Source organism: Oncorhynchus nerka, linkage group LG17 (assembly GCF_034236695.1).
Source record: "Oncorhynchus nerka isolate Pitt River linkage group LG17, Oner_Uvic_2.0, whole genome shotgun sequence".
Taxonomy (NCBI): Eukaryota; Metazoa; Chordata; class Actinopteri; order Salmoniformes; family Salmonidae; genus Oncorhynchus; species Oncorhynchus nerka.
In genome coordinates, this window is record NC_088412.1 from 12,866,126 (window position 1) to 12,892,914 (window position 26,789).

Sequence of the window (26,789 nt, forward strand, 5' to 3'; positions counted from 1 at the left end):
CTGGTTAATACCTCCTGATAACTCCTGATACCTCCTCTCTGGTTGATACCTCCTGATACCTCCTGAAATCTCCTGATAACTCCTCTCTGGTTGATACCTCCTGATACCTCCTGATACCTCCTCTCTGGTTAATACCTCCTGATACCTCCTGAAATCTCCTGATAACTCCTCTCTGGTTGATACCTCCTGATAACTCCTGAAATCTCCTCTCTGGTTGATACCTCCTGATACCTCCTCTCTGGTTAATAGCTCCTGATAACTCCTGATACCTCCTGATACCTCCTCTCTGGTTAATACCTCCTGATAACTCCTGATACCTCCTCTCTGGTTGATACCTCCTGATACCTCCTGAAATATCCTGATAACTCCTCTCTGGTTGATACCTCCTGATACCTCCTGATACCTCCTCTCTGGTGAATACCTCCTGATAACTCCTGATACCTCCTCTCTGGTTGATACCTCCTGATACCTCCTGAAATCTCCTGATAACTCCTCTCTGGTTTCTGATACCTCCCTGATAACTCCTGATAACTCCTCTCTGGTTGATACCTCCTGAAATCTCCTGATAACTCCTTTCTGGTTGATACCTTCTGATACCTCCTGATAACTCCTGATAACTCCTCTCTGGTTGATACCTCCTGAAATCTCCTCTCTGGTTGATACCTCCTGATACCTCCTGAATTCTCCTCTCTGGTTGATACCTCCTGATACCTCCTGATACCTCCTGATACCTCCTCTCTGGTTCAATACCTCCTGATAACTCCTGATACCTCCTGAAATCTCCTGATAACTCCTCTCTGGTTGATACCTCCTGATACCTCCTGATACCTCCTCTCTGGTTAATACCTCCTGATATCTCCTGGAGATAACTCCTCTCTACACAGACTGATACCTCCTTTCTGGTTGATACCTCTGATACCTAATAACAATGGTTGACCTCCTGAAATCTCCTCTCTGGTTGATACCTCCTGATACCTCCTACCTCTCTGGTGAATACCTCCTGATAACTCCTGATACCTCCTCTCTGGTTGATACCTCCTGAAATCTCCTGATAACTCCTCTCTGGTTGATACCTCCTGATACCTCCTGATAACTCCTTTCTGGTTGATCCTTCTGGTTGATACCTCCTGATAACTCCTGATAACTCCTCTCTGGTTGATACCTCCTGAAATCTCCTCTCTGGTTGAGACTCTGCTCTGGTTAACAATGGGAGTAATGAAGACACAGACCTCCTGAAATCTCCTGATAACTCCTCTCTGGTTGATACCTCCTGAGACCTCCTCTCTGGTTAATACCTCCTGATACCTCCTGAAACAACTCCTCTCTGGTTGATACCTCCTGATACCTCCTGATAACTCCTCTCTGGTTGTTGATACCTCCTGATAACTCCTGATAACTCCTCTCTGGTTGATACCTCCTGATACCTCCTGACTCTGGTTGATACCTCCTGATACCTCCTCTCTGGTTGATACCTCCTGATACCTCCTCTCTGGTTGATACCTCCTGATACCTCCTGAAATCTCTCTGGTTGATACCTCCTGATAGACTCTGGTTATACCTCCTGATACCTCCCTCTGGTTGATACCTCCTGATACCTCCTGATACCTCCTCTCTGGTTGATACCTCCTGATACCTCCTGAACCTCCTCTCTGGTTGATACCTCCTGATACCTCCTGAAACTGATAACTCCTCTCTGGTTGATACCTCCTGATACTCCTGCTTTCTGGTTGATACCTTCAATGGGAGTAACTCCTCTCTGGTTGATACCTCCTGATACCTCCAGATCTCCTCTCTGGTTGATACCTCCACTCTCCTCTCTGGTTGAGACTCTGGTTGATACCTCCTGATAACAATGGGACCTCCTGATAATGACCTCCTGATAACTCCTGATACCTCCACCTCTCTCTGGTTGATACCTCCTGATACCTCCTGATAACTCCTGATACCTCCTGATAACTCCTGATACCTCCTGATACCTCCTCTCTGGTTGATACCTCCTGATAACTCCTGATACCTCCTCTCTGGTTGATACCTCCTGATAACTCCTGATACCTCCTCTCTGGTTGATACCTCCTGATACCTCCTCTCTGGTTGATACCTCCTGATAACTGGTTGAATGATACCTCCTGATAGTTGATACCTCCTGATAACTCCTGACACCTCCTCTCTGGTTGATAGATATATCATGAGACCTCCTCTCTGTTGATACCTCCTGACACCTCCTCTCTGGTTGATAGATATATCCTGATACCTCCTGATACCGCCTCTCTGGACACTCCTCCTATTGAACTTCTGATTCTTCTCCTTCTATTGAGACCCCCTCCCCAGTTGTTTCGTACTCTTAGTCCATTTCTTTCCTCCATCTTCCTCTTCCTCTCCTCCTCTTCTCTTCTTCTTCTCCCAGGATGTACAAATCTCTCCGTTTCACCAATGGGAGTAATGAAGACACAGACGTCTGAGACTCTGCCTGCTCAACCCATGAAAACACAACATCCTGCCTAACAATTAATAAATCTCCTATGAAAACAATGGGAGTAATGAAGACACAGACGTCATGAGACTCTGCTCATAACAATGGGAGTAATGAAGACACAGACGTCATGAGACTCTGCTCATAACAATGGGAGTAATGAAGACACAGACGTCATGAGACTCTGCTCATAACAATGGGAGTAATGAAGAAACAGACGTCATGAGACTCTGCTCATAACAATGGGAGTAATGAAGACACAGACATGAGACTCTGCTCATAACAATGGGAGTAATGAGACTCTGCTCATAACAATGGGAGTAATGAAGAAACAGACGTCATGAGACTCTGCTCATAACAATGGGAGTAATGAAGAAACAGACGTCATGAGACTCTGCTCATAACAATGGGAGTAATGAAGAAACAGACGTCATGAGACTCTGCTCATAACAATGGGAGTAATGAAGATACAGACGTCATGAGACTCTGCTCATAACAATGGGAGTAATGAAGACACAGACGCCATGAGACTCTGCTCATAACAATGGGAGTAATGAAGACACAGACGTCATGAGACTCTGCTCATAACAATGGGAGTAATGAAGACACAGACGTCATGAGACTCTGCTCATAACAATGGGAGTAATGAAGACACAGACGCCATGAGACTCTGCTCATAACAATGGGAGTAATGAAGACACAGACGTCATGAGACTCTGCTCATAACAATGGGAGTAATGAAGAAACAGACGTCATGAGACTCTGCTCATAACAATGGGAGCAACACACTACTATTGCTATGAGGACAAAGTGACACACACTGTAAAACTCAAATGATATTGTGTGCGCACACACAGACACAAACACACACACACAGACACACACACACACACACACACACACACACACACACACACACACACACACACACACACACACACACACACACACACACATATAAAACACACACATACACACACACACATATAAAACACACACACACACACACACACACACACACACACATACACACACACACACACACACACACACACACATATAAAACACACACACACACACACACACACACACACACACACACATACACACACACACACACATGTGCGCATCTCGTCATTCAAGTATTTGGGGTCTTTAAAATATACACAAACAGAGCATCCGATTTGTTAAACAATTTCTCCAAAACCATTTGGGTGTTGCTGGTTGTCTTAAAGCACTCTTACCATTAACAATTATATGAAAAATATTTTGGGAATCGGAGATACTTTAGTATAATTGGGATTGATGCCTGAAATGAAATGAAGTAAAATAGTACAGATAAGGAAAGAAACAACAGCATTTCGGTAGGCCTAAGGTTCCCCAGGTTTCTCAGGTTCCCCAGAAACACCAGTTGGAAGATTCTCTGAATCAGGAGGGAATAAGCAGGAAATCTAGAAAGTTACCGGAATCTTCCAACCCTAGGTAGGGCCCACACATGGTGTTGTCACACTCTGTTCACATTGCTTTAGGAACTCTGCCATTGCCCTGAGCTGAGCACATGCTACATGGGTGGACAGTAAATCACAGAGCACATGCTACATGGGTAGACAGTAATTAACAGAGCACATGCTACATGGGTAGACAGTCAATAACAGAGCACATGCTACATGGGTGGACAGTAATAACAGAGCACATGCTACATGGGTAGACAGTAAATAACAGAGCACATGCTACATGGGTGGACAGTAATTAACAGAGCACATGCTACATGGGTGGACAGTAATTAACAGAGCACATGCTACATGGGTAGACAGTAAATAACAGAGCACATGCTACATGGGTAGACAGTAAATAACAGAGCACATGTTCCATGGATGGACAGTAATTAACAGAGCACATGTTCCATGGATGGACAGTAATTAACAGAGCACATGTTCCATGGATGGACAGTAAATAACAGAGCACATGCTACATGGGTAGACAGTAAAGAACAGAGCACATGTTACATGGGTAGACAGTAAATAACAGAGCACATGTTCCATGGGTAGACAGTAATTAACAGAGCACCGTTGTTTTTCTGGTAGGAGGAGTAGTACTCCCTTTTGGGCTGGGACTCTTGATGTTGGGTGTTACAGTCTGACCAGCCCATAGGCATCTCTGAACAGACTGTTCACAGTTCCTGAATGTGTTTGTAAGATTACACACTCAAAAACACAAATACATAAACGCACACACAAATGGCTAGATAATTTTCCTCCCAACAAAGGGACACCCCCTAACTCCACTGAAATGTCAAACATGCTAATTGCTAACCCGTTAGCTAACATTATTACGACACCAATAATCACAAGACATTGATGTCTTGATCACAAGATAATACTGTTGAAGGTAATATATTTCTTAAATAACACGAGGTGATACGCTAGCATGTTTCAACAAGAAGGGCACTGTTGAAGTGGGTAACCCACAGCACAATATCAGGTGCAGTGAGATTGGATTAAAACGTCCTATATTAGTGACATACGTGGTATTTTATCACTTTTTTTTTTAACATACTATAATATCCTATGTCATTTTTCAAACCAAAGCAACAAGGCTTCAAGTTTCTCCAAAGTATTATTGAATGTTGCAGACACACTCACACTCACACACACACACACACACACACACACACACACACACACACACACACACACACACACACACACACACACAACCCAGAGCCTGCACAGACATTCTCTGTCATCTGTTTACGAGCGACCACATCCGTCTGGTGGAAACACACACACACACACACACACACACACACACACACACACACACACACACACGCAGGCACCACCGTTCATTAAAACTGTTTACAGCTCCAATTTACCTAAAAAAATAGACGTCTCCTTTTGTTTTTCTACAAGCTGGTGTCCAGACACAGCATCCTGTCAGAATATTTCACGTCTCCGCTAAAAAGTACAACAACAACAACAACAACAAACAGGACTTTTCTGAGGGTCCATTGACATTCATGGGATCTTGCTCTGTCTTTGACTAAAATCAAACTTAAAACCTGTAGCAATCTGTTATAGGCCTACAAAGTAACGATTTAGAATGTTTTAAATGCCTGAAAGTCTTTGGGAAAGTAACGTAACAGTTCAAATCGGTGAAAAGCTGTGCACAAATTGGTAGATAAAGAAATTATTTGGAATGGGTCAACTCCAGCCACTTTAATAATGGGAATTGAAGGGAAATGATGTAAATATATCACTAGCCACTTTAAACAATGCTACCTTATATAATGTTACTTACCCTACATTATTCATCTCATATGCATACGTATATACTGTACCCTATATCATCGACTGCATCCTTATGTAATACATGTATCACTAGCCACTTTAACTATGCCACTTTGTTTACATACTCATACATACTCATCTCATATGTATATACTGTACTCGATACCATCTACTGTATCTTGCCTATGCTGCTCTGTACCATCACTCATTCATATATCCTTATGTACATATTCCTTATCCCCTTACACTGTGTATAAGACAGTAGTTTTGGAATTGTTAGTTAGATTACTTGTTGGTTATTACTGCATTGTCGGAACTAGAAGCACAAGCATTTCGCTACACTCGCATTAACATCTGCTAACCATGTGTATGTGACAAATACAATTTGATTTGATTTGATTTGATTTATAAAAAAAAAAGTTGAAATAGTTGAGTACACCATGTATCCCGAGGAACAGGTTCAACATCCTTTACATCTACTGTCTTTATTTGATTTCTTTACCTCTCTAAATCTAAATCTAAATTTGCATTCGTCTCTATCTGTATTAGTCTGTATCCGTCTCTATCTGTATTAGTCTGTATTAGTCTCTAGCTGTATTAGTCTGTATCCGTCTCCATCTATAATAGTCTGTATTAGTCTCTAGCTGTATTAGTCTCTATCTGTAATAGTCTGTATTCGTCTCTATCTGTATTCATATTGATCTGTATTAGTCTCTATCTGTATTAGTCTGTATTAATCTCTATCTGTATTCATATTGATCTGTATTAGTCTCTATCTGTATTAGTCTGTATTAGTCTCTATCTGTATTAGTCTGTATTCATCTCTATCTCTACTCATCTTTATCTGTATTAGTCTCTATCTGTAATAGTCTGTATTAATCTTTATCTGTATTAGTCTCTATCTGTAATAGTCTGTATTCATCTTTATCTGTATTAGTCTCTATCTGTAATAGTCTGTATTCATATTTATCTGTATTAGTCTCTATCTGTAATAGTCTGTATCTGACTCCATCTGTAATAGTCTGTATTAGTCTCTAGCTGTATTAGTCTCTATCTGTAATAGTCTGTATTCGTCTCTATCTGTATTCATATTGATCTGTATTAGTCTCTATCTGTATTAGTCTGTATTAATCTCTATCTGTATTCATATTGATCTGTATTAGTCTCTATCTGTATTAGTCTGTATTAATCTCTATCTGTATTCATATTGATCTGTATTAGTCTCTATCTGTAATAGTCTGTATTCATCTTTATCTGTATTAGTTTCTATCTGTAATAGTCTGTATTCATCTTTATCTGTATTCGTCTCTATCTGTAATAGTCTGTATTCATATTTATCTGTATTAGTCTGTATTCGTCTCTATCTGTATTCATATTGATCTGTATTAGTCTCTATCTGTATTAGTCTGTATTCATCTCTATCTGTATTAGTCTGTATTCATCTCTATCTCTACTCATCTCTATCTGTATTAGTCTGTATTAGTCTCTATCTGCATTAGTCTGTATTCATCTCTATCTCTACTCATCTTTATCTGTATTAGTCTCTATCTGTAATAGTCTGTATTCATCTTTATCTGTATTAGTCTCTATCTGTATTAGTCTGTATCCGTCTCCATCTGTAATAGTCTGTATTAGTCTCTAGCTGTATTAGTCTCTATCTGTATTAGTCTTTGTTACTCTCTATATGTATTAGTCTCTATCTGTATTTGTCTATATCTGTATTAGTCTGTGTTACTCTCTATCTGTATCAGTCTGTATTTTTCTCTATCTGTATTAGTATGTGTCTCTATCTGTATTAGTCTCTATCTGTATTAGTCTGTATTAGTCCATATCTGTATTAGTATGTATGTCTCTATCTGTATTAGTCCATATCTGTATTAGTCTGTATTAGTCCATATCTGTATTAGTCTGTATTAGTCCATATCTGTATTAGTCTGTATTAGTCCATATCTGTATTAGTCTGTATTAGTCCATATCTGTATTAGTATGTATGTCTCTATCTGTATTAGTCCATATCTGTATTAGTCTGTATTAGTCCATATCTGTGTTAGTATGTGTCTCTATCTGTATTAGTCTGTATTAATCTCTGTCTGTTTATTTCCATCTAATTTCTCTATTTTCATCTGGTTGCATCTTTGTATATGTTGGTTTGTAAAAACATAAATTTACTTGAAATTATGTTGATTCCTTAGTGGTGGAATAATAAACTAACAATATACTGCTTTTACACACCTTCACACCTTCACACCTTCACACCACACACACACACACACACACACACACACACACACACACACACACACACACACACACACACACACACAATCCAGGAGGAAGTAAGACTATGTGTATCCTGTATCACTCTTACTCCACCCATCATATTCTAGCTCTATATTACCTCACCTGCCCGGTTCATTCATTCTTCCTGTTGCTTCAACAGAACCTGTCAAAAACAATGAAACATAAAAATGGAGGTGTTTTTTTTGGTGGCGATAGAATAAGTAACAGTAAACTAACCACAGTTTGTTATCTTCAACTATTGACTAATGTCATGTTATGTAATGCTGTATCTACAGTCTATTGGAATTTATTTCCATTGTAACAATGTCGAGCAGCTAGCAGCAGAGAACGCTTGACCTTGATTTAATACAAAGATACAATGGAATGACGAATATTCTGACATTTCATTCTACATACATTTACACAGAATTCTGCAATTTTTTATTTTCTGTCAGAACAATTGTCTCAATAGAAATTTGATATATTGCTAATTTCAGCCTCAATGGTAAGTCATGAATTTGATCCCTTCTACTATTTAACAATTACAAACGGATTTAATCTGCGCAAGTTTCTATTTATTGTATCCAATGAAATTATGTAGTAAGATAAAAATGTCTCAGTCCTTTAAACAAATAACTGTTTATTTTCATCTAACTTTTTCTATGACATATTTCCGAATAAGAGGAAACAGCTTATTGTTCATTTTCCATATCATACAATCTTGTTGTCTGAATTTACTGTAATGTAAAGACATATTCCCTCTCAAATGAGGCCACAAAACGTTATTGTAATACAACAAAACTCATTTCTTCGTGTGATAAAAGTAAGTCAATTGCATGAGTCCATTTTTTAAAATCTATTTTGGAAAATGAAAATATTATAATATTCAAAACTCAAACAAATTACACATCTACAGTCTAAACAAACTTATAAAAGTATCTTCTGTTCATCACTAATAATGTTAAAAGTTGAAAAAACAAAAAGGTGATAAAACAATGTTATTCTTTCATTTAAGAACTCTTTTAAATGCTGTTTTTCAGTACAGTCATCTTTTCAGAAAGATTAGTCTATAAGTTAGATATCATTTAGTGATTTTGTTTTGATAAACATTTATTTCCGCAGCAATGAGTACTTAACTATAATAAAATCATAATGAATAAATACATTAATCATACATTCTATTTTATTCTATTTGACAAATTCTGTGTGTTTGTGTGTGTGTTTGTGTGTGTGTTTGTGTGTGTGTGTGTTTGTGTGTGTCCAAGAGAGAGAAAGTGTGTTCTATAGAGTGTGTGTGTTCTATAGAGTGAAAGTGTGTTCTATAGAGTGTGTGTGTTCTATAGAGTGATAGTGTGTTCTATAGAGTGAACGTGTGTTCTATAGAGTGAAAGTGTGTTCTATAGAGTGAAAGTGTGTTCTATAGAGTGTGTGTGTTCTATAGAGTGAAAGTGTGTTCTATAGAGTGAAAGTGTGTTCTATAGAGTGAAAGTGCGTTCTATAGAGTGAAAGTGTGTTCTATAGAGAGAAAGTGTGTTCTATAGAGTGTGTGTGTGTTCTATAGAGTGAAAGTGTGTTATATAGAGTGAAAGTGTTTTCTATAGAGTGTGTGTGTTCTATAGAGTGAAAGTGTGTTCTATAGAGAGAAGGTGTGTTCTATAGAGAGAAAGTGTGTTCTATAGAGTGAAAGTGTGTTCTATAGAGTGTGTGTGTTTTATAGAGAGAAAGTGTGTCCTATAGAGTGAAAGTGTGTTCTATAGAGTGGGGTCAACGTGTGAACCTGAGAGTCGTCGTCATAGGTATGAAGTTTCAAATCAATTTACACTACATGACCAAAAGTATGTGGACACCTGCTCGTTGTCCAAAATCATGGGCATTAATATGGAGTTGCCCCCCCCCCCTTTGCTGCTATGACAGCCTCCACTCTTCTGGGAAGACTTTCCACTAGATGTTGGAACATTGCCGCGGGGACTTTAGCCACAAGAGCATTAGTGAGGTTGGGTACTGATGTTGGCCGATTAGGCCTGGCTCTCATTCCACGTCCCAATTCATCCCAAACTTGTTCGATGGGGATCTTGACAGACTATTTCTGTATGGACCTCACTTTGTGCACGGGGGCATTGTCATTCTGAAACAGGAAAGTAACTTCCCCAAACTGTTGCCACAAAGTTGGAAGCACTAAAATGTAATTTTATGCTGTAGCGTTAAGTATTCCGTTCACTGGAACTAAGGCACCTAGCCCGAACCATGAAAAACAGCCCCAGACCATTATGCCTCCTCCACCAAGCTTTACAGTTGGTACTATGCATTCGGGCAGGTAGCATTCTCCTGGCATCCGCAAAACCCTGATTAGTTTGTCGGACAGTCAGATGGTGAAGCGTGATTTGTCATTCCAGAGAACACGTTTCCACTGCTCCAGAGTCCAATGGCGGCGAGCTTTACACCTCTCCAGCAGCCTGGCATTGCGCATGGTGATCTTAGGCTTGTGTGCGGCTGCTCGGCCATGGAAACTCATTTCATGAAGCTCCCAACTAACAGTTCTTGTGCCGATGTTGCTTCCAGAGGAAGTTTGGAACTCGGTAGTGAGTGTTGCAACCGAGGACAGAGGATTTTCTCCACACTTCAGCACTGTGAGCTTGTGTGACCTATCACTTCGCGTCTGATCCGTTGTTGCTCCTAGACGTTTCCATTTCACAATAACAGCACTGACAGTTGACCGAGGAAGCTCTAGCAGAGCATAAATTTGATGAACTGACTTGTTGGAAAGGTGGTATTCTATGACGGTGCCACGTTGAAAGTCGCTGAGCTCTTCAGTAAGGCCATTCTACTGCCAATGTTTGTCTATGCAAATTGCATGGCTGTGTGCTCGATGTTATACACCTGTCAGCAATGGTTGTGGCTGAAATAGACAAATTCATGGCATACTGGTGAATAATGAGGGCGCCGGAAAGGATAGCTGCCATTTTACGGGCTTCTAACCAACTGTGCTATTTTTATATTTTTTTCACAATGTTTGCAACTTATGACCGAAAAAGAGCTTCTGGGCATCAGAACAGCAATTACTCACCTCAAACTTAACTTCCTGACTGATGTCTTGAGATGTTGCTTCAATATATCCACATAATTTTCCTGACTCATGATGCTATCTATTTTGTGAAGTGCACCAGTCCCTCCTGCAGCAAAGCACCCCCACAACATGATGCTGACACCCCCCTGCTTCATGGTTGGGATGGTGTTCTTCGGCTTGCAAGCCTCCCCATTTTTTCTCCAAACATAACGATGGTCATTATGGCCAAACAGTTCTATTTTTGTTTCATCAGACCAGAGGACGTTTCTCCAAAAAGTACGATCTGTCACGCCCTGGTCGAAGTATTTTGTGTTTCTTCATTTATTTGGTCAGGCCAGGGTGTGACATGGGTTTATTGTGGTGTGTTTTGTCTTGGGGTTTTGTGGGGTGTTGGGTGTGTGGCTTAGTGGGGTTATCTAGCAAAGTCTATGGCTGTCTGGAATGGTTCTCAATCAGAGGCAGGTGTGTATCGTTGTCTCTGATTGGGAACCATATTTAGGCAGCCATATTCTTTGAGTGTTTTGTGGGTGATTGTCCTTAGTGTCCTTGTTCCTGTCTCTGTGTTAGTTTACACAAGTATAGGCTGTTTTGGTTTTCGTTAAGTTCATTTACGTTCTTTGTTTTGTAGTGTTTGTATTGATTCGTGTTTTACGTTTGTTTATTAAACATGGATCGCAATCTACACGCCACATTTTGGTCCGACTCTCCTTCTCCACAAGAAAGCCGTTACAGAATCACCCACCACACCAGGACCAAGCAGCGTGGTGACAGGCAGCGACAGCAGAAGCAACAAAGAGAGGAATGGACATGGGAGGATGAATTGTTCGGAGAAGGACCCTGGGATCAGCCTGGAGAATATCGCCGCCCCAAAGAAGAACTGGAGGCGGCGAGAGCTGAGAGGCGCTGGTATGAGGAGAAGCAACAGCGGCAACAGGAGCAACAATATCTGGACTACACAACTTGGGAGGAGATAGACAGGTGGGCGGTCGACCCAGGGAGAGTGCCCGGAGCCCGCTGGGATTCGATGGAGCAGTGTGCAGAAGGTTACGAGAGAATGAGGTTGGCGAAGCAAGCACGGCGGCGCGGAAGGAAGCCCCAAAAATGTATTGGGGGGAAGGCTCAGGGAGAGTGTGGCAGAGTCAGGAGTCAGACCTGAGCCAACTCTCCCTGTTTGTCGTGAGGAACCAAGGAGGAGACCAGAACCAGAGCCGGTGTTGGAGGTGAGCGAAGCAGAGACTGTGAAGGAGTTAATGGGGAAATTGGAGGTGAGAGTAATGAGGGAGTTGCTGTGTTGGTGTTTTAAACATGGAATTCGCCCGACGGAGCGTGTCTGGGATTTGATGGCACCTGGGTCAGCGCTCCATACTCGTCCTGAGGTGCGTGTTAGTCGGCTGGTGAAGTTGGTGCCAGCCTCACGCACCAGGCCTCCTGTGCACATCCCTAGCCTTGCACGTCCTGTGCCAGCACTGCTCTCAAGATCTCCAGTACGCCTTCACGGTCTAGCCCATCCTATGCCACCTCCACACACCAGCCCTCCGGTGGCAGCTCCCCGCACCAGGCTTCCTGTGCGTGTCCTCGGTCCAGTACCACCTGTGCCAGCACCACGCACCAGGCCTTCAGTGCGCCTCGCCTGTCTAGCGCTATCAGAGCCTTCCTCCTCTCCTGTGCTGCTGGAGTCTCCCGCCTGTTTAGCGCAGCCAGAGCCTTCCTCCTCTCCTGTGCTGCCGGAGTCTCCCGCCTGTTCAGCGCTGCCAGAGCCTTCCTCACCTACAGCGCTGCTGGAGTCTCCTGCCTGTTCAGCGCAGCCAGAGCTGCCTCTCCTGTGCATGGAGCAGCCTGTTCAGCTGCCAGTCTGCATAGAGCTGCTGGAGTCTGCCTGTAGAGCAGCCAGAGCTGCCAGTCTGCATGGGCAGCCTGAGCTGCCAGTCTGCTGCATAGAGCAGCCAGAGCTGCCAGTCTGCATGGAGCAGCCAGAGATGCCAGTCTGCATGGAGCTGCCAGTCTGCATGAAGCAGCCAGAGCTGTCAGTCTGCATGGAGCAGCCAGAGCTGCCAGTCTGCAAGGAGCTGCCAGTCTGCATGGAGCTGCAAGTCTGCATAGAGCAGCCAGAGCTGCCAGTCTGCATGGAGCAGCCAGAGATGCCAGTCTGCATGGAGCTGCCAGTCTGCATGAAGCAGCCAGAGCTGTCAGTCTGCATGGAGCAGCCAGAGCTGCCAGTCTGCAAGGAGCTGCCAGTCTGCAAGGAGCTGCCAGTCTGCACGGAGCTGCCAGTCTGCACGGAGCCGCCAGAGCTGTCAGCCTACATGGAGCAGCCAGAGCCGCCAGTCAGCGTGGAGCAGCCAGAGCCGCCAGTCAGCATGGAGCAGCCAGATCCGTCAGTCTGCCAGGATCCGCCAGTCAGCCAGACTCTTCCAGATCTGCCAGTCAGCCAGACTCTTCCAGATCTGCCAGTCAACCAGAATCTTCCAGATCCGCCAGTCAACCAGACTCTTCCAGATCTGCCAGTCAACCAGACTCTTCCAGATCCGCCAGTTAGCCAGGATCTGCCAGAACCGCCAGCCAGCCAGGATCTGCCGGATTCAGCTACCTGCCTGAGCTTCCTCTCGGTGCTGAGCTTCCTCTCGGTGCTGAGCTTCCTTTCGGTGCTGAGCTTCCTCTCTGTGCTGAGCTTCCCCTCGGTCCCGAGCTTCCCCTCAGTCCCGAGCTTCCCCTCAGTCCCGAGCTGCCTCAGTCCCAAGCTGCCCCTCAGTCCCGATCTGCTCCTCAGTCCAGTGGGGTTCTGGGTGAGGACAACTAGGCCATGGTCGGCGGCGAGGGTGGAATATCCAAGGACGCGAGGAGGAGGGACTAAGACAGTGATTGAGTGGGGTCCACGTCCCGTGCCGGAGCCGCCACCATGGACAGACGCCCACCCGGACCCTCCCTATTGTTTTGAGGTGCGTTCGGGAGTCCGCACATTACATTTACATTTACATTTAAGTCATTTAGCAGACGCTCTTATCCAGAGCGACTTACAAATTGGTGCGTTCACCTTAAGACATCCAGTGGAACAGCCACTTTACAATAGTACCTTAGGGGGGGGGGGGGTTCTGTCACGCCCTGGTCGAAGTATTTTGTGTTTCTTCATTTATTTGGTCAGGCCAGGGTGTGACATGGGTTTATTGTGGTGTGTTTTGTCTTGGGGTTTTGTGGGGTGTTGGGTGTGTGGCTTAGTGGGGTTATCTAGCAAAGTCTATGGCTGTCTGGAGTGGTTCTCAATCAGAGGCAGGTGTGTATCAGGTTGTCTCTGATTGGGAACCATATTTAGGCAGCCATATTCTTTGAGTGTTTCGTGGGTGATTGTCCTTAGTGTCTTTGTTCCTGTCTCTGTGTTAGTTTACACAAGTATAGGCTGTTTCGGTTTTCGTTACGTTCATTTACGTTCTTTGTTTTGTAGTGTTTGTATTGATTCGTGTTTTACGTTTGTTTATTAAACATGGATCGCAATCTACACGCCGCATTTTGGTCCGACTCTCCTTCTCCACAAGAAAGCCGTTACACGATCTTTGTCCCCATGTGCAGTTGCAAACCGTAGTCTGGCTTTTTTATGGCGGTTTTGGAGCATTGGCTTCTTCCCTGCTGAGCGGCCTTTCAGGTTATGTCGATGTAGGACTAGTTTTACTGTAGATATAGATACTTTTGTACCTGTTTCCTCCAGCATCTTCACATGGTTCTTTGCTGTTGTTCTGGGATTGATTTTCACTTATCCCCCAAAAGTACGTTCATCTCTAGGAGACAGAACGCGTCTCCTTCCTGAGCAGTATGACGGCTGCGTGGTCCCATGGTGTTTATATTTGTGTACTATTGTTTGTACAGATGAACGTGATACTTTCAGGCATTTGGAAATTGCTCCCAAGGATGAACCAGACTTGTGGAGGTCTACAATTTCCTTTCTGAGGTCTTGGCTGATTTCTTTTGATTTTCCAATGATGTCAAGCAAAGAGGCACGGAGTTTGAAGGTAGGCCTTGAAATACATCCACAGGTACACCTCCAATTGACTCAAATGATGTCAATTAGCCTATCAGAAGCTTCTAAAACCATGACATCATTTTCTGGAATTTTCCAAGCTGTTTAAAGGCACAGTCAACTTAGTGTATGTACACTTCTGACCCACTGAAATTGTGATACAGTGAATTATAAGTGAAATAATCTGTCTGTAAACAATTGGTGGAAAAATGACTTGTGTCATGCACAAAGTAGATGTCCTAACCCGGGATGAGTGTTTCAAGTTCCTTGGTGTCAACATCACCAATGATCTATCATGGTCCAAACACACCAAGACAGTCGTGAAGAGGTCACAACAACACCTTTTCCCCCCAGGAGACGGAAAATATTTGGCATGGGTCCCACGATCCTCAAAAGGTTCTACAGCTGCAAGGCAAGCGGTACCGGAGCACCAAGTCTAGATCCAAAGGGCTCCTTAATGGCTTCTAACCCAAAGCCATAATACTGCTGAACAATTAATCAAATGGCCACCATGACTATTTACATCGACCCCCCCACCCCCTCCTTTACACTGCTGCTATTATCTGTTTAATACCTACGCGTTTCCTGAACTGCGTTGTTGGTTAAGGGTTTGTAATTAAGCATTTCACGGAAAGTTCTACACCTGTTTTATTCAGTGCATGTGAATAATACAATTTGATTAGATTTGATTTGTGTGTGCGAGCATGCATGTGTGTGTGAAAGTCAAGTGTGTGTGTGTGTGTGTGTGTGTGTGTGTGTGTGTGTGTGTGTGTGTGAGAGAGAGACTTGGTGATGTCAGAGCAACCACAGAGACAGCACGGACAATGTGTAAAGTGTGTGTGTGTCAGACACCAGGCTCATAACACAGTACTGTAACCAGCTCTAATAAGATAGAACACCAGGCTCATAACACAGTACTGTAACCAGCTCTAATTAGATAGAACACCAGGCTCATAACACAGTGCTGTAACCAGCTCTAATAAGATAGAACACCAGGCTCATAACACAGTGCTGTAACCAGCTCTAATAAGATAGAACACCAGGCTCATAACACAGTGCTGTAACCAGCTCTAATAAGATAGAACACCAGGCTCATAACACAGTACTGTAACCAGCTCTAATTAGATAGAACACCAGGCTCATAACACAGTGCTGTAACCAGCTCTAATAAGATAGAACACCAGGCTCATAACACAGTGCTGTAACCAGCTCTAATAAGATAGAACACCAGGCTCATAACACAGTGCTGTAACCAGTTCTAATAAGATAGAACAACAGGCTCATAACACAGTACTGTAACCAGCTCTAATTAGATAGAACACCAGGCTCATAACACAGTGCTGTAACCAGCTCTAATAAGATAGAACACCAGGCTCATAACACAGTGCTGTAACCAGCTCTAATAAGATATAACACCAGGCTCATAACACAGTACTGTAACCAGCTCTAATTAGATAGAACACCAGGTTCATAACACAGTGCTGTAACCAGCTCTAATAAGATAGAACACCAGGTTCATAACACAGTACTGTAACCAGCTCTAATTAGATAGAACACCAGGTTCATAACACAGTGCTGTAGGTTCATTAATGTATCAATATATACACCTGTAGTACAGTGAAAATAATCATACCGTTATCATGAGACGACTGTTATCATGAGACTGGCTGTTATGAGATTGGCTATAATCATGAGACTGGCTGTTATCATGAGACTGGCTATTATCACGGGACTGACTGTTATTATGAGACTGGCTATTATCACGAGACTGACTGTTATCATAAGACTGGCTTTTATCATGAGCCTGGCTATAATCATGAGACTGGCTGTTATCATGAGACTGGCTATCAGCTCAGCATAAGACAGACATGAATTAGGCCCTGAGCTTCTGATTAGATGCCCATTGTGACTCTCCAGAGAACAAACTCCGTGCAGTGCCATCGGAAAGTACTCAGACCCCTCGACTTTTCCCACATTTTGTTACGTTACAGCCTTATTCTAAAATGTGTTAAATTATTAAAAAACATCCTCAGTAATCTACACACAATACCCCATAGGAGTCATTTTAGAAGGCGACAGTCCGGTTCATGCCAGGGCGACAGGTGAGGTGAGTAGAATGGGCCCACTGAAGAACTTCAGAGCGAACTGAATCTGGAACAAACAGTGCCTTTCTAGGACCGTTACCTGGGTTAGGCTTGTTCTGCTGAGCCTGGCGAATACAGGACTCGATCTCCCAGGAGACAGCGGGCAACGATGCAGGTGGATGGCATAATGGTCTCTGTGTCGGAACCTGTGTTGTCGGCGGTGAACTGAAGGGAGAGGGCGTCAGACTTGTTATTCTTAGATCCGAGGCGATAAGTGAGTGTGAAGTTGAATACTCCAAAGAACATGGCCCAACTGGTCTGCCAGGAGTTCAGACGTCTGGATGTAGGATGGTCCGTCCACACGATGAAGGGGAGAACCGAGCCCTCCGACCAGTGACGCCACGCTTCAAGAGCCAGCTTCACAGCCAGAAGTTCCCGGTTACCTATGACAACATTTATTTCTGCAGGTGAGAGCTTGTTGGACAAGAAAGCACATGGGTGGAGCTTCACATCAGAGGGGGAACGTTGAGACAGAACAGCGCCTACCCCGGTGTCAAAGGCGTCCACATCGACGACGAACTGGAGTTCTGGGTCTGGCTGGGTGAGGATCAGAGCGGAAGTGAAGCGACTCTTCAGTCCCCGGAATGCTGCCACTGCCTCAGGGGACCAGTGGAACGGAGGTGGAGGTGAGAGGGGCTGCCAAATGGCTGTAGTCGCGGATGAAACGTCTGTAAAAATAGGCGAAACGCTGTACCTGCTTCAGATTCGAGGGCACAGGCGACTGCCCTGGCGTCTGCCCTGGCGACTGCCCTGGCCTTGGCAGGGTCCATCCGTAACTGTCCTTGTGAAATGATGTAACACATAGACAAAAAATTGTCCAATCACATCCCTCAGAACGTCATTAACCAGGCTCTGCAAAACAGCAGGAGCATTAGTGAGACCAAACGGCATGGCCAAATACTCAGTGTCCAAGTGGTGTGTTGAATGCCATTTTCTACTCATCCCCCTCTCTGATGCAGACAAGGTGGTAGGCATTCCGGAGGTCCAGTTTAGTGAACACCGTGGCACCATGGAGGGGGGCAAAAGCAGAACTGATGAGTGGCAAGGGGTACTTGTAACTAACAGTGATACTATTCAGCCAACGGAAGTCTATGGATGGCTCAGTGACCCATCTTTTTTTTGACAAAGAAAAACCGCCCCTCCCGGAGAGAAAGTAGGCCAGAAATGTTCTGCAGCCAGGGAATCATGGATGCACTCCTCCATAGTCTCCTGCTCGGGTCGAGAGAGGTTAAACAACCGGCTACAGGGGAGAGGAGCTTCAGGCTAGAGGTCAATAGCGCAGTCATACGGCCGATGAGGCGGCAGAGAGCCAGGGTGTGGTGCTAGATCCTGATACTCTGGAGGAACTGATGACAGGTCCGGGGGTTCTGGAATGGACTGGGGCACAGACAAGGCATGGGGAAGGGCAGAATGTAGACAATTAGAGTGACAAAATGTACTCCAAGTGGTGACCTTTCCAGGGGGCTAGTCAATCTGTGGGTTATGCAGATTGAACCAAGGATGGCCAAGAACCAGGGGAGATCTAGGGCAGTCGATTATGTGGAGACTGATCCTTTCCTGGTGATTCCCAGAGAGACGCAGGATGACCGGCACGGTTCTCTCACTGACATGGGCGAGGAGCTGTCCATTGAGAGCGTTGGCATCGATGGGTGAATCGAGTGGAACAGTGACCAGACCCAACTGGGTAACAACACCTCGGTCCAGGAAACTCTTGTCGGCACCCAAGTCGATGAGGGCAGGTAGAGAAAAAGCCTGGCTTTGCCATACAAGAGTGCCGTCTAGCAAGGGTCTGGAGGAAGATGGACCGGCACTTGACTCAACAGTATATCCCCCACAGCCATGGCCCAAGAAAGCGCTGCTCCACAGAGGCTGCCAATCAGGAAGGAATCTTGGCTCGTTTGCCAGTTATAAGCGTAGGGATGTTGCTCGTATACCAGCGAACATTGTAACAAAAAGGCTCTGCAAGCTCAGAGGTTGCCGTCGCAACGCTCGGGGGCCGGAAGGAATGGCTCACAGAGCAGAGGAGGTGAACTAGGGGCTGGTTGTGAGCTCTGGGCAAAGGGTCTGCCCTGTAGGTCAGACAGGCTCCGTGAAAACTCCTTGATATGCTCCAGAAGGGTTTTCAGGGCTTGGTCATGTTGCTCGAGCAGGGAGTCTTGACCGGCGAGGGTTTGGTGGAGAGGATCTGAGTCTGCTGGGTTCATGTCTTTAGCCAGATCGTACTGTCGCGCGGAGCAGAACAGGTGAACCCAAGAGCAGACTCAGACGAGGAGACTGGGTTGAGGTAACCAAGGTATTTATTGAAACACGGGGGGAAGATTGAGTGCAGGCCAGGGGAAGCTCGGGCGGGTTGCTGGAAACCAGGTGCGGAGGCTGAGGCGGTAGCGAGAGGTGTGGGGACAGGGTAAGCAGATCCGGAGGGGAATCTAAGGTAGTGTAGAGTGGGGAATCCAGGACAGAGTAGCAGGACTGACGAGAAGTCAGACTGGAGACAGGGACCAGAGTCAGAGCGGGCATAACTGTAGCGGAGCGGAAAACAGCGTCGAGCAAGGGAAAACAGGTACAACAGGAACAAACGGCTAGAACCATGGACTGACTGGACAGAGATTATGATCTGGCAGTATGGAAGTGGCAGGACTGAGTATTCGAAGAGGTCTTCATTATGGAACAGGTTGCAGCTGGTGGGAATCTGCTCTGACTCCAGCACACCTGTCTCCGCCCACACACACACACACACACACACAGAGAGAGGGAGAGGGAGTGAGCACTAGGGGAGTGGTGGCAGATCAAGGAGACACCGGATGAGCACTAGAGGGTGTGGCAGGAGCAGATGTGACAGTACTACAATATTTAATGATTGTACTAACAACTACACAGTGAAACTACTTGTATCTTGTGTGTGGGGGACCTAAATGAATGTTCCTATGGTATTTCATGATAAATTAGTTATTTGAACCAATGATTCTGCAAGTGCAAGGTTTCTTTGAAGATATGAATGTACAATGCAATGTTTTAAACATTGGACAGCTGTGTTACAAGTGAGGACTGTTTTGAGTTTTGCGCCTAGAGTTTTGAAAAACGACCACAAGGTTCTGAAATTAGTGCCAAAGTGACTGTAAAAAACTGTAAGTAGCTGGTCCTTTTCAGTTCGTTGAGAAATCATTGAAAATAAAATACTAAATTATTTAATTGGAATTTAAGTTTACTTTCTGAATTGACTGATTTCAATTGTGTGTGTGTGTGTGTGTGTGTGTGTGTGTGTGTGTGTGTGTGTGTGTGTGTGTGTGTGTGTGTGTGTGTGTGTGTCCACCAGCCTTATGTTCGTATATGAGCAGAACACTTTTCCCTTAAAATTAAACAAAGATATTTAAAATGAGAGAAAAAAGCTTTGTGATGATATGAGTCACGACAGAAGTGAATGATGACGTTCTTCCATTCAAGAAAATAGTCCCCGTTCTTATCTCTGTTTAGACGGCCAGACAGTCCCCTTACCCCTTTAGGCATACAAATCAGGCATCTTGAGGACATAAACAGGAATTTCTAGATGTTGAGTCCTATACAGTTGTATATAGAAAGTGGTCCTTTATGTCCTAGATAGAAAATGCTACAGTACATGAACTGATTCAAGAACATTTTTAGAAATGTGTTTTTTTCTACATGTTCTGGTTTATTGTGGTAAAGGTAAAAAAAAACTACGGAGGCATATTTTTGTGAGTGAAGTTTTGTAAAGGTTTGTATATTGTGCTCATTACATATTTCACCTTTGGTTGGCCATGATAATCTCACTTTCACAATGAATGCACTGAATCAGTGACAGAGGTTGAACGTTCTAAATATCCTTGAAATAATTCATACTTTTTCGTAATGATGTAGAGTAGGTAGTAAAACAGAAGGCACAGTTCAGCCTGACTGTTTTCTAAAACCATACAGTGCATTCAGAACGTAATCACACATTTTTATTTATTTATATATTTAACTAGGCAAGTCAGTTACGAACAAATTGTTATTTACAATGACGGCCTACCGGGGAACAGTGGGTTAACTGCCTTGTTCAGGGGCAGAACAACAGATTTTTACCTTGTCAGCTCAGGGATTCAATCCAACAACCTTTCGGTTACTGATCCAAAACTCTAACCACGAGGCTACCTGGCTTACCTGCTGCCCCAGTTTAAAACAGATCAAATGTCAATGTTGTGTCACTGGCCTTTGACCCCATAATGTCAAAGTGGAATTATGTTTTTAGAAATGTTTACAAATGAATTAAAAATTATAAACTGAAATGTCTTGAGTCAATAATTATTCAACCCATTTGTTATAGCAAGCCTAAATAAATTCAGGAGTAGACAATTGCTTAACAAATTTCATAAGTTGCATGTACTCACTCTGTGTGCAATAATAGTGTTTAAGATGATTTTTGAATGACCTCATCTCTGTACCTCACACATACAATTATCTGTAAGGTCCCTCAGTCGAGCAGTAAATTTCAAACACAGATTCAACCACAAAGACCAGGGAGGTTTTCCAATGCCCCGCAAAGAAGGGCACCTATTGGTAGATGGGTAAAAAAAATATCCCTCACATGTTGGATTGTATATCAACACACCCAGTCACTACAAAGACACTACAAAGATACAGGCATCCTTCCTGACTCAATTGCCAGAGAGGAAGGAAACCACTCATGGATTTCGCCAAGAGGTCAATGGGGACTTTAAAACAGTTCGTTTAATGGCTGTGATAGGAGAAAACTGAGGATGGATCAACAATATTGTAGTTACTCCATAATACTAACCTAATTGACAGAGTGAAAATAAGGAAGCCTGTACAGAATACAAATATTCCAAAACATGCATCCTGTTTGCAATAAAGTAATACTGCAAAAAATGTGGCAAAGAAAATAACTTTATGTCCTGAATACAAAGTGTTATGTTTGAGGCAAATCCAACACAAACACATCACTGAGTATCACTCTTCATATTGTCAAGCACTGTGGTGGCTGCATCTAATGGAATAGAGTACAATCAAAATCCTAAAATAAATTCTGGTTCAGTCAGCTTTCCAACAAACACTGGGAGACAAATTCACCTTTCAGCAGGACAATAACCTAAAACGCAAGAGCAAATAAACACTGGAGTTGCATACCAAGACGGCATTGAATGTTCCTAAGTGTCTTAGTTACAGTTTTGACTTAAATCATCTTGAAAATCTATGGCAAGACATGAAAATGGCTGTCTAGCAATGATCAACAACCAACTTGACAAGAATAATGGGCAAATATTGTACAATCCAGGTGTGCAAAACTCTTAGAGTCTTACCCAGAACTACTCACAGATGTAATCACTGCCAAAGGTGCTTCTAACATGTACAGACTCAGGGGTGTGAATACTTATGTAAATGAGATATTTCCAGATTTTCCTTTTCAATACATTTGCTACAATTTCTAAAAACATGTTTTCACTTTGTCATTATGGGGTATTGTGTGTAGATGGGTGAGATATATATATTTTTAATCCCTTTTGAATTTACGCGCTACATGTTTACATGCTAGTCATTTACCAGACGCTCTTATCCAGAGCAGCCTTACAGGCTGTAACACAACAAAATGTGGCATAAGTCAAGGGGTATGAACACTTTCTGAAGGCACAGTACATATTGTTTCCTGTTTCCTAAAACCATACATACTGTTTCCTAAAACCATACATACTGTTTCCTGTTTCCTAAAACCATACATACTATATCCTGTTTCCTAAAGCCATACATACTGTTTCCTTAAACTACACATATCTCACAGAGGCAATAGAAAATGCACCCAGAATGAGAAATACTGTACACTAACAAATTGCTGTAAAAAAAGGAGCAATATATTATGCAGGCTCAATGGTGTTCCACCACACTTCTGTAAAAAAAGGAGCAATATATTATGCAGGCTCAATGGTGTTCCACCACACTTCTGTAAAAAAAAGGAGCAATATATTATGCAGGCTCAATGGTGTTCCACCACACTTCTGTAAAAAAAGGAGCAATATATTATGCAGGCTCAATGGTGTTCCACCACACTTCTGTAAAAAAAGGAGCAATATATTATGCAGGCTCAATGGTGTTCCACCACACTTCTGTAAAAAAGGGAGCAATATATTATGCAGGCTCAATGGTGTTCCACCACACTTCTGTAAAAAAAGGAGCAATATATTATGCAAGCTCAATGGTGTTCCACCACACTTCTGTAAAAAAAGGAGCAATATATTATGCAGGCTCAATGGTGTTCCACCACACTTCTGTAAAATTGCCGTATATTTACAGCAGCATTCTGTGAATTATGGTGCATTGTAGGAAAATGCTGTGGGCGGCATTGTAAAAGGCTATATTTGTTGCACCCGTTAGTGAGAATGCTGTGCCCCACAGAATACATTACCATACTTTTTTTGTTTATATATATTTGTCCTGTAAATGTACAGTATTTGGCTACTGCTCTGGCAGTAATTTACTGCAATTCATTACCACCCCACAGAATACCATACTGTATTTTTGGAATCTGAAAAAACTTTTCCTGTAAATCTACAGTAATTTGCTGGCTACTGTGCTGCCTGTCATTTACTGTAATTCAGTACTACCCCCATAGAATACAGTAAACTCCTGTCATTTTGGAGCGCCAAAACCCTTTTGTGGGTGCATGGTATTGTCGTGGCTCATTAACACATTGTGAGGCATGCCTTGTAAAAGGCTATACTTGTTATATTAGGTGATATGTGGTAGTGGTTCCCTAACAATTAAATGTATATACAGAACAGATCAGAGTGGCAGCAAGTCTTTGAGTTTTTAGCCATGTCCTTTTGATCTTTTCAGATGCTTTTGTTTAGGCCTCTAGACGTGTAGGTGATACAAATGCCAAATCTTCTGAAATATACTGTAATATACAAATACCTGGCAGCCAACCTGCTTGCACTAGTCCTATGTAATTACAGTAAAATACCAACATGACTTCAGTAGCATTTACTTTAAATGAGTGTAGTAAGCTAATTTTACCATATTGTACTATGTCATTGCCCAGCATTTTACAGTACCTTACAGGAAGCTGGTGGCAAGTTGCTGTAAATTTTACAGTAATGTAATTTACACTAGCCAGAGACAGGAAAAGAAACATACAAAAGGTATTTAGTTACAAATACAAGTCATTTTGAAGACCATTGTATGTTCAACTACAACAACATTCCCAGTAGCGGTCACAGAAACGTTTTACTTGCTGTGACTGTGAAATGTGTGTTTTTTATCAACCTGAATGCACTGACTGTAAGTCGCTCTGTACAAGAGCATCTGCTAAATGACCAAAACATTTAAATGTGAAAAATTCAACTGTTACAAAATAGGCTACATGAATTGTAGTTCAGGCCAGTTAAATATAAATTACAAACTAGTTATTGAAAGTATCCTGCAAACAGTTTACTAACCACGGTGCTTAAGACCTACATCAAATACATGTGACAGAAATACTGCCGTTGTTGGCACTAGTTACCGGCACTGTACACCTGCAACAGTGTACTAACCACTGTGCTTCCAGTAAATGCACTGTAAATTCTAGAAATACAGCATGTTACTGTAATCAGGTGTTCTAGTAATATGCTGTAGATTTGTGTTACATTTAAGGTCCTGTAAATCTACAGTAATTGACTGTAAAAATGACAGGAAATGTTTTACAGTGTAGTCATAAAAATCTCACTATTACCCTGTATATTATGAAGGACACCTTGAAAAGCCATGTCCAGAGAGACACAGGTTATACCACTAATTCACAGCATTCCAGACCTAAACTTGACTAGTTTTAGTAAACAATCCCAGCGGGAATAATTTGTCATGTGACGTCACGGCTCTGCTCATGGATCCCTCATTAGCCCTCCTTCCACTGCTTATTTCCGGGTTATTCACTAATTGCAGAAAATATGACATAATAGGGTCTATGAACGTTGTTTGGTACTAGCTCAGAGATATAGATTTTGTTTCCATGATTTATAACACATTAGTAACATTGTTTTTGTCGTACTGCTTAACTTTATCTTGGCCAGGTCGCAGTTGTAAATGAGAACTTGTTCTCAACTGGCCTACCTGGTTAAATAAAGGTTAAATAAATACAAAATGACAGACAGGCCCGTTTGTTACACCAGACGTTCTCACACGCTATCACAGATCAGTAAAATAAGACATAGCCTAGACACCCTTCACACACATGCACTGATGACACCACGGGCTTAAATATACACATGGAAGGTGTCAAACCTCGACAAAGAACATTTGTATTTGTTGTATTTAGGTATCTTAAATCTAAAAAGTTATTCATGTTTAATGTCATTACGTATCCATAGTCTATATTTATAACAAAGGACTGCGATGATTTACAATTGTTTAACATTCATTGACGGTCAACATCTGTTCACGTGATAATGCCCCGACAAAATGCTATTTCAAAGGGAAGTGGTTTTCTGATGTCATCGTTCTAGTGGCCTCTGTCATAGCCTCTGTTAACACTCTCGGGTTAGCTGTTACCTTGCGCTGAACACGAGAACAGACAAAGAGGTGGTGATTTTAGTGGTCCAGGGGTGATAGGCCTATAGGCTGGCTACCTTTCTCAATGGAGACGATGAAATCCCAAGAGAGTCGACGTTTCTGGCCAGGATGTAACATGGCGTAGGGAACGAACGCCAGAGCCCTTCTTCGTCAAGTCAGGCTCTCACCTACAGAAAACGGAAAAACAGTCGTATCATTAGTTCTGTTAGATTGATAGAGCATTGTCATTGAAATATAAAACAACTGAGTGGAAGAGGGTAGTCCCGTTCTCACAAATACAGAGGCTTTGAAAGAATGTGGAGATTGCATGAAGGCCATACGTCAACAATGCACATGCAGTGAAACGTCTTAAATTCACACTAATTTAGTGACTGCTTCGAGAGATTCTAAAACAGATAAAGCCTTGGCTGTTTCCTACATATAGCTCAAATCTTTTCCGAGACAGTTTAACAATTATTAGAGTACAGATATGCCTAGTTAGGGATTGGCTACTCAATGCATCGTTGTCTATCCATATTGCTCCACGCACACAAACTACAAAACATGACGTTTATATTTAGCCAATGATATTGGCATTTAATGCATGCAGTGGCGTTCAAATACCAAAATAGTCATTAGGAAGTATGTAGGCTACCTATCCTAAATACACATTACAACACCGTGCAGTATGTAGGCTACCTATCCTAAATACACATTACAACACCGTGCAGTATGTAGGCTACCTATCCTAAATACACATTACAACACTGTGCAGTATGTAGGTTACCTATCCTAAATGCACATTACAACACCGTGCAGTATGTAGGTTACCTATCCTAAATGCACATTACAACACCGTGCAGTATGTAGGTTACCTATCCTAAATACACATTACAACACTGTGCAGTATGTAGGTTACCTATCCTAAATGCACATTACAACACCGTGCAGTATGTAGGTTACCTATCCTAAATACACATTACAACACTGTGCAGTATGTAGG

The 26,789-nt window shown here is 42.8% G+C and overlaps 1 long non-coding RNA gene across 2 annotated transcripts in view; it reads right to left on the bottom strand.

Moving 5' to 3' along the window:
- The window catches only part of LOC115145430 (uncharacterized), a 55,389-nt gene that overhangs the window by 15,841 nt on the left and 12,759 nt on the right, over positions 1–26,789 (bottom strand). The window contains exons 3-4 of one of the 2 annotated variants that reach the window (XR_010459367.1): positions 25,864–25,974; positions 8,164–8,203 (exon numbers count right to left, since the gene is read on the bottom strand). This is a non-coding gene — a long non-coding RNA (uncharacterized LOC115145430). The remainder of the gene's footprint in view (positions 1–8,163; positions 8,204–25,863; positions 25,975–26,789) is intronic. The other variant, XR_010459368.1, reaches the window with a different exon arrangement.